The sequence below is a fragment of the Lissotriton vulgaris genome, chromosome 4_1, assembly GCF_964263255.1.
Source record: "Lissotriton vulgaris chromosome 4_1, aLisVul1.2, whole genome shotgun sequence".
Classification (NCBI taxonomy): Eukaryota; Metazoa; Chordata; class Amphibia; order Caudata; family Salamandridae; genus Lissotriton; species Lissotriton vulgaris.
Window position 1 is genome coordinate 365,676,348 of NC_141691.1, and position 20,401 is coordinate 365,696,748.

Below are 20,401 nucleotides of genomic sequence, written 5' to 3' on the forward strand. Positions count from 1 at the left end.
GTTCTGCAGTCACAGGCTAGAATCCCACTCTTAATTGGATTCTGAATGAAGCCAGCTTCTGCTATAATCCTGGAAAGGAAGTAGAGCTCCTTCTGAGTTTCTGAGGATATTCTCTTTTTGACTTGGAGTAATGGCAATGGTTTTGTATGAGTGAATTGTCCAGCTAACTATAACACCCCTGAAACCTATGGTTTTTTCAGGGAATTTCAAAGGTTTTTTAAATGACAATTCCAATTGTAATGTTGACCACTTCCCCATATTTTCAACAAGAAACCAAATCTGCAATGCTACCTAAAAAAACAACCAATAGTTCCACTTACGACTAACAAATTAACATCAACATTTAACTAGTGTAAGAACGTCGACTATGTACTGCATGAATTACATCCAACTCATACCCATATTTAAAGAGCAATAAGTGATGGAGGTACTAATTATACACTTCCGACACCCTACAAAATCACAATACCCAGCGCCACCACCACTACAACAACCCGTCTGACCCCTCTCCCTCTACTACCTCAGAGGCAGCGCAAAATAGGACAACGGACCTTCCCAAGATAATATATCCCCTCAACAGCACACTAGCTCAATATTCAGAGATGTGGCAACTAACTATGTACAAGGGAAGGAACTCACACATCAGCAATAATTTACACAATGCCAAGACTACCGGTGAAATGCTATACACAACTCACTATAAAAACTAAAAACTTTTCTGTGTGTAGATATACCATTGATACGTGTGTACTGCACAGTGGACGCAACCATATTTTCTCAGACTTTGGGGATTATCTCGGTCATGTTGCTGTGTTGTCTCCACCCCCTTGAAGCAGATGTGGAGTGGACTGATCCAACGTACGTGACTCCAGCGTATGACTATAAATAATTAGCCTACGCCTTGGGCGTAGATCACTTCTGCAAAGAGAAAAGAGTCTGCCATAGTGAAGATCCACACCCTGCCACGTGGCTGCCGCCATGACCACCTGCCTCCTTAATACAGGCCATTTGCAAACTCAGCACCACAGCACCGCAAACTTATCGACTACTGCCTTCGATCTACACTGCGGACAGCAGGGTTCACAACTTGAATTCAGCTTTGGATCTACACTACGCACAGCAATTAAGTTATCCTTCATTTATGTAAGGCAGAGACAATTCTACTCTATGTACTCAGACTTTGTTAAAATAAGTGATAAATATTCTTCGTTGGTATCTGTGCTGACTCCTGCCTTCGATCTACAGTGCGGTCAGTAGAATTTGCACCTTGATACCAGTAGCGCATCAGCACTACAGAGAACATTGAATTCAGTCTCAATTTATTTAAAGCAAAGACCATTATACTATGTCCTCAGATTTTGTTAAAGTAAGAACAGTAGGAAATTCAGCCTTAATTTATTTAATGCAGAGACAATTCTACTATATGTCTTCAGATTTTGTTTAAATAAGTGACAAAAAGCATTCCTCCATGTCTGTTTCAACTACTGCCTTTGATCTACACTGCGGACAGCAGGGTTCACAACTTCAATTCAGCTCTCCATCTACACTACGGACAGCATTCAAGTTAGCCTTCATTTATGTAAAACAGAGATAATTTTGTTAAATTATGCGACAAAAAACATTCCTCAAAATCTGTACTGAGTACTGCCTTCAAATGTACACTGCTATCAACAGAGTTCACTACTTGATACCGGTTCATCAGATCTGTATTAAGCATGGGCGAATTTTGCGGATCTCGCGTTCGCGAATTTTGCGGATTTGCGGATTCGCAATCCGCAAAATCCGCGAATTCCCGCGAATTTGCGGATTTTTTTTTTTTTTGTGTTCGCCCGTGTTTCTGCCAGTTCGCGAGGGTTTTTACAATTTCGCAATTTGCGAACTTACCTGTCGGGTCGCAAGTTTTGCGAACTTGTTGTTTCTACATGTCCAGCCTGTTTGGGACACTCTTCTTCATCACTGCCACTCTCTGTCACCACTGCCACTCTCTGACTACTCATGCCACCCTCTGGCCCACCCATGCCACCCTCTGTTTCATCACCACACCCTCTGGTTGTCCAGTGTACATTATTTTCGGCAAAGCAAAGCACACCTTCCCTGCCTCAAGTGACCTGAATTAATTTGGGGCTGATTAATGTGTCACAGAATATTTTTTTAGCTGGCACCTGCTTCCTTAGTGCGCCCTGATTAGTGATCTTTTGCACTTGCTAAGTGCTTTCATTGTTGCAAAATTAGTTACAACACCTGCCCTGCCCCAACTGACAATAATGAATTAGGGGCTAATTAATGTGTCACTGAAAGAATTTAAAGTTCCAGCCTGGCACCTGCTTGTCTGCTCCTTTAGCTGTAAATCAGGACCTTTGTGGCATACAGTTAAGGTCAGAGCAGGGTCACACAATAGTTGCAAGCAGGCAACCGAATTCTGGAGGGCCCCCTCAGGAAGCAATACAAAGAATCGTTACAAATCATGAGGTTGACCTTTTGCACCTGCTCATTGCTTTTGCTTTTGCTGAAATCGTTTTGCGGTTTTTTTCGCGCTATTCGCGGGGCGCGGCGTCGTGCGAAACCGACCGCGGAAGCCGCCAATTCGTGCGAATGAGCATTTTATTTTTTTGCGGCTTGTTGTTTCGCGAGTTTTTTTGCAGTATTCGCGAGCCGCTTGCAGCGCAACACGCGAATTTACCCCAAGGTCGAGTACGGGCGCGGCCATTTTGTTTGCGTGACGTATTTCCGTTTCCGCCCGCTATGTATAATCTCGCGCAGTAAGCGCATTGCGAGTAGAGGTTCGCACGAGATCGCGCGGGAAATCTAGAGGTTCGCACGAGATCGCGAGGAAAATCTCGCGCGAACTGACTTTCGCGCTCGGAAACGGGCGCCGGCCATCTTGTTTTTCATTCATTTCCTGTGTCTGGGCATGGTGTTTAATCCTCTTGATATCTTTCCCATCCTTTGCTTGTTTTCAGTTTTTTTTTTACGATTTTGCTTCTTATCTATCCCTCTCTTTTCCTAGCTGTATATTTTTGTCTTTTCTGCTATTTTTCTTTACTTTTAAACTACTTTTGTAAACTCTTTTCTTTTCTTCTTCCCTATCCTATTCTTTCTTAATTTTCTACTTCTTCCTACCTTACCTGCCCAGACCATGGTCAAGCCAGGCGCCGTGAAGCTGCCCAGGCACTTGAGGGCCGCAGCGGCGGCGGGGAGTAGTGCTGGACCCAGTGGCAGGACAGCAGGCGTGAGATCGAGGGGGGAGCAGGTGACGCGCCGGGAGATATTCAGCCCGGAGGAAGTGGGCGCGCTGGTCTACTTCGTCCAGCGCCGCCTGCCCAGGACCATCGCGGGAGGCGGCAGGATCGCGGCCGGCGGCTATAACATGCGGGAGCGCCGGAAGCGGTGGGAGAAGGTGTGCTGGGCCATATCCCACCTCTACGGGGTCCAGCGCACCTACAGCCAGGTCACCCATCGCTGGACGGACCTCCTGGACCGCGAGCGCGACCTGCTGGACCAGCTCGGCTTGGAGATCCCCGGGCTTGGTGAGTAGTAGTAGCCATTGGCATTTAATCACTCACTACTATGATGTTTTCTCCTGCTCTGTGTTGTTGTATTGCAAATATTTGTTTTTTACATGGAGCAAGCCAATAATGCCGCTGATGACGATTACATTGTAGTTAAATTATATTTCAAAATCTTCTGTGCATTTCAGGTGCACTGCTCTCCTTCTCAGTGGGGTTGCTACTATGCTTATTTGTTTTCTATTTCGTGGTCTCATTGGCCTGAGTAACTATTATGTATGAGTGTACTTAACAGAACTGCGTAATGCTAGACACTAGGGGGCAGATTACATTTACAAGCCCCTTGCGCCACGTTTACGTTGCCTTGCGTGACGCAACAGCGGCGTAAACGTGCCGCATCCCTGCAAGTCATTTACAGCATGACGCATCTAGGGAGATGCGTCACGTTATAAAGCCATGGGCCTGCACCACAATGGGTGCGTTCCTAGTACGCAGGGTGGGCGGTCCAGCGGCTGTGCGCCTCGCAAAATTGCCTGCGTGAAATCTACAAGATTTAACGCAGGCACTTCTGCGACGCTGCTACGTCAATTCAATTCCTTATGTCTGCTCGAAGCAGGCGAAAGGACTGACACAGCATGTAAAGTATTGGGTGGCCCTGAGCATTACTGGAGTTGCATTGCGTTGGCGACGTGACTCCAGCGATGCGCCGCTCTTACGTGACGAGATGCGTCACGCAAGTGCCTACCCTTGCGCCAGGGCGCGCCGCATTGTAAATGAGGCACATCTGCCGTGTCGCAAGGGTAGTTTTGCGTGACGCATTTGATCTGGCGCATCTCTGGAGATGCGCCAGAACGCGTAAGTAAGTATGCCCCTAAGGGGCAGAATTGCAATTACCGTCGCATCCCTGCAAAGTAGCAGGGATGCGCCATTAATTGTGCGGCCCGCTACCACCACCAAACATGGTGCGCCGTATTTGCAATGCGGCTCCCCATGGGCCCAAAACGTCACCGAAGCTTTACTGCTGGAGTTGCGTCGCAACGATGGCGCAGCTCCATCAATGCTCTGGGGTACCCTATCTCCCCAATGCTGGGTCAAGCCGTACGTCTGCTTCAAGCAGGTGCAGGGTTTGTGTGACGCATCATTGTCCTAAAGGTGACTGATTGATATTTTGTAGATTTCCCTCAGCCACTATTAGGATGTGTTCCAGCGCAGGAATGCCCTCCCTTGCGCCGGAACGCCCCCTGATGGCGCAGGGCTTTATAACGGGATGCATCTCCCAAATGCGTCACGTTGTTATAATATTATACGCCGCACCATGGCGCCCTTTTTTGTTTAGCTGCTGCGTCACAAAAGTCACGCAAGAACGGCGCAAAAGAGCCGCAAGGGCTTAAATCTGCCCCTTCCTTTGTAACCCTGACAATAAGAAAAATAGTGGCGGTGGATTGATAGTTTGACTATTTAAATGACTGGTAATGTAGCAGGCAACTGTTAGTGTTGTCACTGATCTGACTGAAATCACAATGGAGTTTGTCTGTCACTTTGCGTCTTGCCTGCGGACTGCTGCCTGCCAGTCCTAGGTGAACGTTTCAGTACTTTGTTTAGTGAGTTACGTGACTTTCGAAGTCACAGGTCCGCAAATAAATAAAAAGTAACCATAATCAATATAATTTCGCGGAAATATTTTGTTATTGTTCTTTTGAAATGTTTGATTTGGTTGACATTGACAAGCAACAATCATCCATGTTTTCTGTTCTTTCTTTCATGTTGTACGTCAGCTCCCCCCAGGGGCGAGAGGAGGACACAGGAGCAGCAGGCGGCGGATGCTGTTCATCAACAGGGCCAGGATCGGGCAGGCGAGGGCTCCTCTGCTGGCCCCAGTAAGTTTTCATTTTAGACTAGTACCTATTTTTCCTAGCGTTCCTCATTTGAATTTTTTCAAAATTGTCTTTGCTCTTCTTGTAGACTGTATCTAAATTCTTATCCTGCCTCTACTATGACTCCCTGTGGTATTACTAGATTATTCTTATTAGTCTGTCTGTGTAGCTAACTAAGATTGCACGGTTGGCGAAACTCCCATGATTCTAGTCAGCAATAGCTCTATCAACTTAGTGCAGTCCTCTGGGATTGTCCATAATGTCTTTTGAAGTGTTCTATCTGGACTCATGCTTGCAAAAATTGCAAAACCTTTCGTTCAGTCACTCTAGTCTGGAGGACCAAAAAACACAGATTGTATTTAAATTTAAAAGCTTTATTAAAAGTAAACACATTTATTAAAATGAAGTCATAATAAAACTAAACGTTTAACTGATAATGGAAAAGTGGTTAGTGCTGACGATTAATTGAAGACATTTCTTGTGGTCGAGCCGAGCTCTCACCTGGTTTCAACTTGATCTTGTTGTTAGAAGTCCATCTTCTGTCTGTGTGGAGAAAAATGGTGCGTGTTAAAAAATCAGCCTTCATCAGTTGTGCCAAAAAGTGCAGCAACACAACCTTCCCTGGAAAAAGGGACATTTTTTTTAACTTTAACGTAGACAGTCACAAATTACATTGTTTTCACATGTCTTCATTCCTAGACCAAATACTAGTGACTAGTGAGTGCTTTATTCTAAGATTCTTAAATGTACTTTGTAGGTGGAACATCTGGTGGCGGGGCCAGTGTGGTGGTGGTGCTCGACACGGAGGCGGAGGGCAATTCATCATCAGGGGAGGAGGCGGCGGCGCCGGCTGTGAGAGTTGAGACGGTGGTGGCGGCCAGAGGTAAGCTCTTATATATTCCTTACTTATTGAGATTGAAGACTAGCTGGGAAGGCAAGAATATGAGATGCATGGCTGGGTGAATGATGAAGCAATGATGGGTGGAAGGACAACAGCCTGGGTGGGTGACACAGAAACTGTATGTGTCCATATACCTGGATCATGCTACTATCTGACTCTTAGATAGCATATGTGTATCTAGAGCAGGGGTACTCATAGTACGGCCCGCGGGCCGGTGGTGGCCCGGCAAGCCTTCCTTGGCGGTGCGCAGACCTTGCAGACAATCACTGCTCCCCCGGCCCCCACAGAGCAGAGGCTTTTTTGTATTTCACCTGTTAGCGCCCCTGCATCTCCACTCTGACAATCACTGCTCCCCCGGCCCCCACAGAGCAGAGTGGAGATGCAAGGCCACAAAGAGGTGAAATAGAACAAAGCCTCTGCTCTGTGGGGCCGGGCAAGCAGTGATTGTCAGGGTGGAGAAGCAGGGGCGCTAAAACAAACAAAGCCTCAATAATATGTTAATGGTCTTTTAAAGACCTGTTAAGTACTTTGGTGTTGTTGTCTGTGTGTGCGCGTTGAGGAAGCGGTCTCAACCCGGGCTGAAGGCTGACACAGATAGACACACACACAGTGAGATGACAGAGGGAGAGGGAGGGCAGGAGGGAGAGAGAGATGGAGGGAGGGCAGGAGGGACAGCAGGAGGGAGAGAGATGTATGTAAATGCTGGGTCTGGTGGCTCAGTGGATGAGGGCATCTGCTGCAGGGACCTGTGTGCAACCTCATGGTCACAAGTTATCGTTTTGCTTTAGCCCCGCCCCCTCTGACTCCGCCCCCACCAGTGCGGCCCTCGGCCACAAACTACACTGTAAATGTAGCCCCTGAGAGAAAGTTTGTGAGTACCCATGATCTAGAGAGAGTAGATGGTCAGTGGATGAACTAAGTGTAACTTTGAAGAGCATGTAACACTGCACCCGCACGTCCGTTCCAGTGTAGGAAAGGCAAGGAAAAGAACTTTTAATTTTGTCCAAATACTACCATAAGTAGTAGCAGTAGTTTGTATTGCAAGCACTGCATAGATCCGGTTATTATGGTGGCCACTCCCTACCTCTCTTAATAAGTTTAGTAGTACTCAGTCATTCATGTGTGGATGTATCACTGCCTGTCACTCAATAAAAAGCAAAGCACCTAAAGTCATCCCATATATAAGCAAAAACATCCCATGTGAAGTGATAGATAATCAGATTATTTATCTTCTTCAATTTTCCATTTCTAGTACTCATTTCCACTGTAGGGTGAAAGTTAAATTAATTAAGCAGTAGCCCTTGAGTTGTAACAGAGTATTCTCAGTGCCACCCGTAATAGAAAAGTAAGAGATTCACCACCTGCATGTACTGGACGGGTACAGTAACGCAACGGCAACGCAAGTCTAGGTCACTCCTCATGGCGTGCGTCTCTTTTTCTCGGGTGCAAGTTTACCGCGCTGGCATTATGCCGGCTTGCAGAAAATAACGTACCAATTTTCCAAAACAAGAGACAAGAAGAAGAATAAGACTGGTGTACTTTCATAGTCGACTCCAATGGAAGTCCACAGTGCTCATAGAATTTGTTCCTTAAACTCCCACTAATGTTAGAGCAAGGATGAAGAAGTGTGAGGTTAGATAGATACTGGCCTCAATAGTTATGTAATGCGCTTGCAAGTTGCTAGTTGTACTGCAGCACACATTTCTGCTGAATGATTGAGTTAATCTTAAAGAGCATTGGTTACAGACTATGTCTTTCTTTCTTCATATAGGTTCTCCTTCCAAACGAACAAGGAGGAAGGAGCTGGCTAGAGCGGCCCGGCAACGGAGAATCGAGGCCACTGTTGCGGAATATCGGCGGCTGGTGGCCCTGGAGGACGTGGAAAGTGTGCGGTCGACAACAACGACAACGTCGTCCTCCGTGGCCTCACCGGCTGCCACCGTGACCCAGCACAGTGGTCCACCGAGACTGAGCCGGGCTGCCAAAGGCAAACGCCACCGCCGAGCAGCAAGGCCAACAGCTGCTTCTCACAGGCCTTGCACCTGCAAGGCAGTGAAGGCACGCCTGCGCCGCACTACCCTGATGGTGTCCCGCCTTCAGCAGGAGCTCGCCTTGCTCCGCGAGGAGCATGATGCCCTGGCCCAAAAAGTTAACAGCATCCACCCATAGTGTCCCTTGCCCCTTTTTTAGAGACTTTTGGGGGGTGGGAATTGGGAGTTGGGTTTTTGGGGACTTTTGAAGGACAATCGTTGGGGTTAGGGAGGGTCTTGCGGGAGATTATTTTGTTAGGGATATAAATATACTTTTTCAAACTTTATCTGAGCATACCTGTTTTTTACTGCTTGCCTGGTGGGTGGGGGTTTAACGTTGACTGTTTTCCTGAAAGTTTAGTTCCATTTTCTTCCTTTAAGTGTAAATGCCCAAATGTTTTCAACACTAAGTGCCTCTCACAGACTAAGTGAAGTGAATCCAAGAGTCCTAGGACTTTAGTAGTACTACCTTCAGGCTCTCGTCTCTCGTACTAATACTCCATTATACCCCCAAACCACCAAACGCTTATCTTACCTGTAATTTGTGTTTGAAAGTAGGGCTAGGCCCAGGGCTGGCTCCACGGGAAACACCGAATAACGTTGGCAATCTTGGTCGGATAAAATTTCCTCATAGCGGTGGTAGTAGTGGTGTGACACAGTGGCAGTTGCATGCCTATGAAAAAAAAGAAAATGAAATCTGGTTTGTCCTCCTGAGCAATTCAACGGTACAACTGAGAATATAGCAGGTGACAGAAGTACAGTAGAGCAGTGCCACATTGTAGCCTAACAAATGGTAAAGTATAACTACTAATTCGGTTGAAGTTCTTTCACATTAGCAATGGTTCTTTGTCAAGCAGAGTAAGAATATATCATCGACAACTGTGGAAAGAAAGAATGCGACAGTACAGGGCCTGTGTGGAATTATTGATAACTATATTCAACATAAGGTCTCTGTAGCCAGATACCCGAGAGCCTTGCTGGTCACTATAAATCCATTCACAACAACACTCAATGGGGTTGGTCTGGAAGGTGTCACGTTTACTCCCCGTGATCCAGTCGATGCAAATATGGTTCCACCTCCAAATGTCACCAACACCCAGAAGTGTAAACACAGGGTGTTCGAGGCATTAGGCGAGGGAGAAAAATAACAAACTAAAATAAAAAATGTGGGATGGGTAAAGGTAGGGTCAGCAGGGAAAGGATACCTGTAAGAGAAGACAAGACAGGCATCAGTGAAGTGATGTCCTAACATACAAGGGTACTCTCATATAGTCTCACTAAATAGTCTGCAAGTCTCCCGCCTACTCATGGGAAATGTAGTTTCATAGTACGGTAGGCGCTTAGGGGCTGCGTAACCTGACAGAAGGTATAGTAGATAGAAAAGGAGAAATTGCTTTTTTTCTAGGTGTCCCCTCACTCACCAGGGTTGCCCCTTGGTGACATGCTTCATCATTGGGGCCATCCCAGTCCTCTACGGCCTGGGGCGTGCTGCGACTTGCGAATTACGTAGGAGCACTTACAAATGACTATGTGTGGTGCAGATAGTGGAGTGGACTAAGTGATGTGTTAAGGGATCAATGTAGAAGCCGAGAGAGAGCAAAGAAATGCAGTCACAGTCAGAGAAAAAGGCAAGGGATACTGTATCTATGTGGTTGTAGTGGTCCTGTTGGAAGTGGTAAGTAAGTTGCCCGCAGAAAAAAAATCCTCCTATTAGCGGCACTCCTCCATTGCAGCCGACGCTTCGTCCACCGATGTTGGTCACCAGAAGACACCCTGTCCACTGCCTGCCTGATGCTGAATTGTGGCTCGCTACTGTGAAGCCTGACTCCATCCTTTTTTCCCCATTGCAGAGACTGAAACCCGGCCTGTAATTATTCAACGAAAAACAGGAAGTGATATAATATTACAACACCACTGATAAATAAATATAAGGTATGTAGGCTGTGGAGTGCAAAAAGTCACAATTTGTTTTTCCTAGTAGACAGACAGTACAATGTTTTTGAAAGTGCGTACTCTGAGTCACCTTTTGAAGGATAAGTAAGTATGGGCAAATTAATGTAGCGGATCTTGCCCCTCAAGCTAGGTGTACTGTAAACTGTGTTTTAGAACAAAAATAGATCTTCCTAGCAGTGCTCCCACCCAAAAAACGAGGCCTAGCAGAAAACTGGAGACAAAACTTACTTTGAAAGTAAAAGTAGGCCGAAGTACCCTAATTACCCATTACCCCCCGTGGATTGTATTCAAACCACTTGCAAGCAACCAAGCAAAAGTAGCCATAGCCAGCATCGCTCCAAGACTCGAAATCCCCCCCACTCAAACACATGCAATAGAAATACTGCTAACCCTAACGAACCCTAAGTTAAGAATAGTGGCAAAGGCTTTCTTTAACTGTGCCAAATCCCCCCTTTCCCACCATGGATTTTCTTCAAATGACTTGCAACCAAAATTACACATTCTCACGAGTGCTCTAAGACCCCAGAACTCAGTTTGAAAAATCTAGAACACCCCGATACACATGCAATCCTGCTGCTAGGGCTAACCCTAACGAACCCTAAGTTACAAAAAGTGCCAAAACTAAAGGCTTTTCCGCGCGGATTTTGTCCCAACCACTTCTACCCGGTATTAGACCTTCCCAGGAATGCCCCAAGACCCGGCAACCCACCCGCCAAGAAGCATAACACCCCCAAACAGGCCAAAAGCAAAATCTCATACTTGCAATATTTCTGGGCCTTCTGTCCAAACGCGCTGCGTAGCTAGGCCATAAGTCGGGGTTGGCACGACGGATTTCCTGAAAAGCAAATGCAATCAAGATTAGAGTGTCCCAGCAGTGCTCCCAGACCACGAAACTCACCCACAAACACCAGGAAGCCCCCCAAACAGGCCCCCGAAAACGCTACATAGAGCAAAATGTCAGAAATAGCCCAAAAAAAAAATCGGCCTGGATTTTGTCCCAACCACTTCTACCCGGTATTAGACCTTCCCAGGAATGCCCCAAGACCCGGCAACCCACCCGCCAAGAAGCATAACACCCCCAAACAGGCCAAAAGCAAAATCTCATACTTGCAATATTTCTGGGCCTTCGGTCCAAACGCGCTGCGTAGCTAGGCCATAAGTCGGGGTTGGCACGACGGATTTCCTGAAAAGCAAATGCAATCAAGATTAGAGTGTCCCAGCAGTGCTCCCAGACCACGAAACTCACCCGCAAACAGACGGAACCCCCCCTAAGAGCACCTCAAAGGCAAGCAAGTCATCAAAAACACAAAAAAAATTCCGCCTGGGATTTGGTCCAAAACACTTTTATCCGGTATTAGAGCTTCCCAGCAATGGCCCCAGAGCCGTCAACCCAGGAGAAAACGAGTAGAAGACCCCCAAACAGCCAAAGAGCAAAAGTACAAAAATGGGGACTTAGTCACTTTTTCACAAATTTCCCAAATCACTCCGCGCGCGCTCTGCAGCTAGGCCCTAAGTCCCCTCAGCCACCATGGATTTGCTTCAAACCTCTTGCAAAGTAAAGTATATATAGCCAGCAGTGCTCCCACACCACGAAACTCACCCGCAAACACCAGGAAGCCCCCCAAACAGGCCCCCGAAAACGCTACATAGAGCAAAATGTCAGAAATAGCCCAAAAAAAAATCGGCCTGGATTTTGTCCCAACCACTTCTACCCGGTATTAGACCTTCCCAGGAATGCCCCAAGACCCGGCAACCCACCCGCCAAGAAGCATAACACCCCCAAACAGGCCAAAAGCAAAATCTCATACTTGCAATATTTCTGGGCCTTCGGTCCAAACGCGCTGCGTAGCTAGGCCATAAGTCGGGGTTGGCACGACGGATTTCCTGAAAAGCAAATGCAATCAAGATTAGAGTGTCCCAGCAGTGCTCCCAGACCACGAAACTCACCCGCAAACACCAGCAAGCCCCCCAAACAGGCCCCCGAAAACGCTACATAGAGCAAAATGTCAGAAATAGCCCAAAAAAAAAATCGGCCTGGATTTTGTCCCAACCACTTCTACCCGGTATTAGACCTTCCCAGGAATGCCCCAAGACCCGGCAACCCACCCGCCAAGAAGCATAACACCCCCAAACAGGCCAAAAGCAAAATCTCATACTTGCAATATTTCTGGGCCTTCGGTCCAAACGCGCTGCGTAGCTAGGCCATAAGTCGGGGTTGGCACGACGGATTTCCTGAAAAGCAAATGCAATCAAGATTAGAGTGTCCCAGCAGTGCTCCCAGACCACGAAACTCACCCGCAAACACCAGGAAGCCCCCCAAACAGGCCCCCGAAAACGCTACATAGAGCAAAATGTCTGAAATAGCCCAAAAAAAATCGGCCTGGATTTTGTCCCAACCACTTCTACCCGGTATTAGACCTTCCCAGGAATGCCCCAAGACCCGGCAACCCACCCGCCAAGAAGCATAACACCCCCAAACAGGCCAAAAGCAAAATCTCATACTTGCAATATTTCTGGGCCTTCGGTCCAAACGCGCTGCGTAGCTAGGCCATAAGTCGGGGTTGGCACGACGGATTTCCTGAAAAGCAAATGCAATCAAGATTAGAGTGTCCCAGCAGTGCTCCCAGACCACGAAACTCACCCGCAAACACCAGGAAGCCCCCCAAACAGGCCCCCGAAAACGCTACATAGAGCAAAATGTCTGAAATAGCCCAAAAAAAATCGGCCTGGATTTTGTCCCAACCACTTCTACCCGGTATTAGACCTTCCCAGGAATGCCCCAAGACCCGGCAACCCACCCGCCAAGAAGCATAACACCCCCAAACAGGCCAAAAGCAAAATCTCATACTTGCAATATTTCTGGGCCTTCGGTCCAAACGCGCTGCGTAGCTAGGCCATAAGTCGGGGTTGGCACGACGGATTTCCTGAAAAGCAAATGCAATCAAGATTAGAGTGTCCCAGCAGTGCTCCCAGACCACGAAACTCACCCGCAAACACCAGGAAGCCCCCCAAACAGGCCCCCGAAAACGCTACATAGAGCAAAATGTCTGAAATAGCCCAAAAAAAATCGGCCTGGATTTTGTCCCAACCACTTCTACCCGGTATTAGACCTTCCCAGGAATGCCCCAAGACCCGGCAACCCACCCGCCAAGAAGCATAACACCCCCAAACAGGCCAAAAGCAAAATCTCATACTTGCAATATTTCTGGGCCTTCGGTCCAAACGCGCTGCGTAGCTAGGCCATAAGTCGGGGTTGGCACGACGGATTTCCTGAAAAGCAAATGCAATCAAGATTAGAGTGTCCCAGCAATGCTCTCAGACCATGAAACTCACCCACAAACAGACGGAACCCCCCCTAAGAGCACCTCAAAGGCAAGCAAGTCATCAAAAACACAAAAAAATTTCCGCCTCGGATTTGGCACAAACCACTTTTAGTGCTTCCCAGCAATGGCCCCAGACCCGTCAACTCACCTGCAAAGAGGTAGAACAACACCCCCACAAGTGCTGAGTCTTTCTTCATTGGGCGTAAACCAGCCCTCTGCTTTGATGGAAATAGGAGTCTGGAGGAGGAGGATAGAGGAGCATGTTCTTCTGAACTTGTGAACCTGAGGAATGCAGACTGCGGCACCTTCAAATAAATTAGCAAACAAGTGAAGACAGCTCTGCTGATGGGCTTGTCTTTGTGATAATCTGATTAAAGTTTGAATTATATTAACTGTGCACAACAAAGAAAGACAGACACACAGGAATAAAAGTGAATAAGGATGAAAAAGAAAGTTATTGATTCGTTGTCTCATTTTCAGGGCTCGAAGTCGGAATCACGGTCCAGGAATAAGAATAAGGCTTCGTCATCATACTCTGCGAATTCAGCCCGGGTGAGGTCAGTGCCACCTGACAGAGTAGAAATTCCCTCATCTATGGTGCTGGCCACCTCCTCTTCATCCGGCACGCTCTCTCGTACTCTTATATCTGGTGGTATGAGGTGCTGATTCATCTTGATCATTGTTAACCTCTCCACATTTTTGGGCGAGAGGCGGCTCCGTTTGGGAGTTACAATCCCACCAGCCGCACTGAAAACCCGTTCAGAAGACACACTTGCGAGTGGGCAAGACAAGTAGTTTAAAGCCAGGTTGGTGAGCTGTGGCCACAATTCTTTTTTCCCATGCCAATACGCCAATGGGTCAGAATTAACATAGACCTCTGTGGAGTCATTCAGATAGTCCTTCACCATCGACTCAAGGTCCTCCTCCAAGGTTCCTCCACTTTGCGTAGCTCTTGCTGTGCCTCTGGCCTTTTGAGAACCAAACCCACGCAGAGCTAGCCAATCCTCTTCAGCCTCCAATGTTTCTGCTGTCTTTCGTGCAGATGATGCGGTTGCCGGTGTCTTTAACGGCTGAGAGGTCACTTGTGCCACAGCCACAGGTGCAGAAGTGGATTGTTTTGACTGGGGATGGCCTGCTGATGTACTGCCATTTCCATCAATTTCCAGCCGTTCTGTTTCAAACTTCTTGGCTGACAAGGCTAGCCAACGTTTGTACTTTGTAACATCTTCATCAGCAAAAGAAAAGAATGCTCTGCCTGCCAGCGCCTTTTTGTAGCGTGGATCCAGAATAGTAGCACAAATGTAATGCTGTTCTGAGTGGATCTTTTGAAGACGTTCATCACCTTGTAGGAGCTCTAATAATTGCTCAGCCAGAAGCAAAGAAGAGTCTTTCTTTTTGTCATCTTTTCGAAACACAGAACACACCTCCTTCAGTTGGTCCTCCAGCATGTACAACAATGGGATAGCTTTTCCCAAATTAGAGTCCTCCTTGCTGACTGCACGCGTGAAGACCTCAAAAGGACGAAGCATGCGTGTTAGGCTTTCAACTATGTTCCATTGCGGCCCACCCATCCTCAGCTCCTCTATACCCTCTTTCAAGAAATATTGATCGAGTTGCGTATACTGCTCATACAGACGCTCAAGCATGTAGAAGGTTGAGTTCCAACGTGTTACCACCTCCTGGATGAGTGCTTTCACTGGCATTTGACATTGATATAGCATGCTCCTCAGCTGCTTGCGGGCCTTAAAAGAATGCCTGAAATGCTTGCAAATTTTTCGGCAGTTCTCCAATACACTGGACGCTGCACTGAGTTTATTACCCAAGAATTTTTGGACAACCAGGTTTATACAGTGCGCCAAACACGGCACTCTGAAATAGTAACCGTCCCTCATGGCCTTAACTATATTGGAGCCATTGTCCGTGGAAACATAACCAACCTTGCGTTTTAGTGGGGACAGACAGTTAAGGACCTTTGTGTTAAAGACATCTTAAATGTTTTCTGCTGTGTGACGTTTCTCCAAACCAAACATGGCTAGTGTTGCATGTTTCCGAGCACCTTTAAAAACAATGTTAGTGTCAACACCTGAGTTTAGCTTTGCTTTAGCCCCTGAAAAAGAGACCCAGTGTGCAGTGATGCACATGTAATCAGCGCCTGCGCCACTGGTCCACATGTCTGTTGTCAGATGTATAGTGTGAACAGCACTCTTCTGCAAAGCTGCCCCAATCGCCTTCAGAACATCTTCATGTAGTGCTGGAACCGCAACTCGGGCAAAATAGAACCGGCTAGGAACCTTCCATTTAGGGCAGAGCGCTGTCACTAATTCTAGAAAACCAACCCCTTCGACAAAAGAAAAAGGGAGAAGGTCCAGAGCTAGCATTTTAGCCAGCTTAGTGTTATACAGACGGGTCATTGGGTGGTTGCGTTCATATTGCGCTTCTGTAAACAACATCTTTTTAATGTTGCCCTGGACCAATGATTTACGGGATGATGATCTCTTCGACCCAGTTACGCTCGCTGATGAACTTTTCCGCATTGATGTCTCACTCTCTCCCACACTCTTAGTGTGGCTCCCATGGGGTGTGCTGCTGACATGGGAACTGGGTGTAAGTGAAGTGTTTGGATCGTCTTCTTCTACCTCCTCGTCATCAGCAGATGACAAATCAACGTTTTCATTACGTGCAATTCCGGCTTTCTTGACCGCCTCTAGGTGCGGAAACCATTGGACAGGGTGCCTTCTCTCAAGATGACCTCTCTGGCCTCCGGTACCATAGTTAGAACCAAGCTTACCACGACTATATCGAAGCTTACAAAGGCTACAAATGGCTACGTTTTCCTTTTTTGGGCAAACACTAAAGAAGTCCCAAACTGGAGACTTGAAATGTCTTCGGGGGCCGCCGCCGGAGGAGGCGTCGATACTGGTGGTGGTGGTCCTGCTGCTAATGACAGATGAAGTGGAGGATGTGGATTGCCGAACTTCAGTACGTTTTGCACTTTCACCACCACGAATTGAGGTCGAGGACGAGGTGGGTACCTTCTTGCGAGGAAGAAATATGGAAGCGGTAGGTTTTGGTGTACTACTTAACTCCAAATCTAATGATTCCATTTCCATTGCCTCCTCGCCGACATCATCATCACGCTCAGCAGCTTCTCGGGATAGGGTCAAAATGTCTCTTTGCTGCATGCCCGGTGGGGCTGCAGTGACCTTTGTGATGACTGGCTCGTCGTCATCGTGAGAGGCTTCATCACCAGCAGTATCTGTCACTTCTTGTTGAGCCTCATCACACTCCATAGGTTTGAGTTTTTGGACGACCTTCCTTTTACGCTTAGGTACCGGTGGCAGATCATGGTGTGCCTCTGCCTCACTGTCAGACCGCAGTTGTCGTGGTTCCCAAGACAGATCACTTGCACCAGAACGAGGTGGGCTTGAAGAAGATGTAGACACCCCCCTTGATCTTTTCCTTGCTAGGGATGTGGAAGACAATGAATGATCATCAGGAGGAGTGGCTTCCAATGATACCTCAGCTTCATTGTCGATTTCCAAATGTGCCCCTACTTCGGGAGGAACAACTATTGTGGGCACTTGTGAACGTCCATGCACCTTTGCTTGCGCATCTCCTTTTGCTGCCTCTCCTTCCACATGTACTTGGGCGTGTACTTGCACATGGTGTTGTTGTTGCGGCTGTGGTTGTTCAACACTTGTCAGATGAGTTACAACAACCTGTGTTGATTCAGGGACATTGCTGCTACTTTCTTGCGATGAGCCAACATCACTGGTCGATGGTGATTGGAGAAGTACACTGACTGCCTCTGAAGCACTCAAGGGCTTTGACTTAAGTTGGCGTGGTGGTGGAGGCACTGAACCCAATGGAGCAGGGGTGCTGCTCTCAGGTTGGTCCCCAGCAGATCCTGCTGCTGCAGGCGTACTTTTTTTTTTGCTCCCAAAAAAAGTGGCGGGTGACACACCAGCCTCCTTGGTAACTTGCTTCTTCTGCTCCTTACTAGCAACTTTCTTGCTAGAGGAGCTACGGAGAACTTTCTTTGGGGCCATCTTCTTCAGAGCAGGTCAGACAGCAGGCCGCAGTTGCACGAATTGTAGAGTTGTCTGAGGCCAGACGTGACGTCGCGTGACGTTATGCTGCACACACACACCGCTGCAGGACTTCTTCCTGGCACTGGTGGTTCTCTTGAGTCTTGTGCACCTAAAAAAAATGGAAGACAGAGGAACATCAGTTCAGTTGTAGAGCACAAAAAAATCGAAAAACACTGCAAAATCAGCACAATCCCAATCCATCCATGCCCTCCATAATGTTTAAATTCAAGACAACCCACAGAAAGACTAGGCCCATGCAAGACTCACTACCCCTGGGCATAAATAAAGGTTGAAAAGTAGGCAAAATGGTTGGAGGCCTAACAACAAAGCCTGCATTCAAAATGGCCACTTGCCTGCCAAGCACATGGCCAGTGCCTGTAGCTGCACTCAAAATGGCCACCAGCCACATGGCATGTCCCTCCCCATGAACACCCCCAAAAATCGAAAAACACTGCAAAATCAGCACAATCCTATTCCATCCATGGCCTCCATGATGTTTAAATTCAAGACAGCCCACAGAAAGACTAGGCCCATGCTAGACTCAAATACCCCTGGTGAAAAGGCCCCAACAACAGGTCAAAAATCGAAAAACACAAAATTGTACAAAAAAAAAAAATCGAAAAACACAGAAAAATCAGCACAATCCCAATTCATCTATGGCCTCCATGATGTTTAAATTCAAGACAACCCACAGAAATACTAGGCCCATGCAAGACTCACTACCCCTGGCATAAATAAAGGTTGAAAAGTAGGCAAAATGGTTGGAGGCCTAACAACAAAGCCTGCATTCAAAATGGCCACTTGCCTGCCAGCACATGGCCAGTGCCTGTAGCTGCACTCAAAATGGCCACCAGCCACATGGCATGTCCCTCCCCATGAACACCCCCAAAAATCGAAAAACACTGCAAAATCAGCACAATCCCATTCCATCCATGATGTTTAAATTCAAGACAGCCCACAGAAAGACTAGGCCCATGCACCACTCACTACCCCTGGTCAAGGCCCCAACAACAGGTCAAAAATCGAAAAACACAAAATTTTACAAAAAAAAAAATCGAAAAACACAGAAAAATCAGCACAATCCCAATTCATCTATGGCCTCCATGATGTTTAAATTCAAGACAACCCACAGAAATACTAGGCCCATGCAAGACTCACTACCCCTGGCATAAATAAAGGTTGAAAAGTAGGCAAAATGGTTGGAGGCCTAACAACAAAGCCTGCATTCAAAATGGCCACTTGCCTGCCAGCACATGGCCAGTGCCTGTAGCTGCACTCAAAATGGCCACCAGCCACATGGCATGTCCCTCCCCATGAACACCCCCAAAAATCGAAAAACACTGCAAAATCAGCACAATCCCATTCCATCCATGATGTTTAAATTCAAGACAGCCCACAGAAAGACTAGGCCCCATGCACCACTCACTACCCCTGGTCAAGGCCCCAACAACAGGTCAAAAATCGAAAAACACAAAATTTTACAAAAAAAAAAATCGAAAAACACAGAAAAATCAGCACAATCCCAATTCATCTATGGCCTCCATGATGTTTAAATTCAAGACAACCCACAGAAATACTAGGCCCATGCAAGACTCACTACCCCTGGCATAAATAAAGGTTGAAAAGTAGGCAAAATGGTTGGAGGCCTAACAACAAAGCCTGCATTCAAAATGGCCACTTGCCTGCCAGCACATGGCCAGTGCCTGTAGCTGCACTCAAAATGGCCACCAGCCACATGGCATGTCCCTCCCCATGAACACCCCCAAAAATCGAAAAACACTGCAAAATCAGCACAATCCCATTCCATCCATGATGTTTAAATTCAAGACAGCCCACAGAAAGACTAGGCCCCATGCACCACTCACTACCCCTGGTCAAGGCCCCAACAACAGGTCAAAAATCGAAAAACACAAAATTGTACAAAAAAAAAAAATCGAAAAACACAGAAAAATCAGCACAATCCCAATTCATCTATGGCCTCCATGATGTTTAAATTCAAGACAACCCACAGAAATACTAGGCCCATGCAAGACTCACTACCCCTGGCATAAATAAAGGTTGAAAAGTAGGCAAAATGGTTGGAGGCCTAACAACAAAGCCTGCATTCAAAATGGCCACTTGCCTGCCAGCACATGGCCAGTGCCTGTAGCTGCACTCAAAATGGCCACCAGCCACATGGCATGTCCCTCCCCATGAACACCCCCAAAAATCGAAAAACACTGCAAAATCAGCACAATCCCATTCCATCCATGATGTTTAAATTCAAGACAGCCCACAGAAAGACTAGGCCCCATGCACCACTCACTACCCCTGGTCAAGGCCCCAACAACAGGTCAAAAATCGAAAAACACAAAATTTTACAAAAAAAAAAATCGAAAAACACAGAAAAATCAGCACAATCCCAATTCATCTATGGCCTCCATGATGTTTAAATTCAAGACAACCCACAGAAATACTAGGCCCATGCAAGACTCACTACCCCTGGCATAAATAAAGGTTGAAAAGTAGGCAAAATGGTTGGAGGCCTAACAACAAAGCCTGCATTCAAAATGGCCACTTGCCTGCCAGCACATGGCCAGTGCCTGTAGCTGCACTCAAAATGGCCACCAGCCACATGGCATGTCCCTCCCCATGAACACCCCCAAAAATCGAAAAACACTGCAAAATCAGCACAATCCCATTCCATCCATGATGTTTAAATTCAAGACAGCCCACAGAAAGAC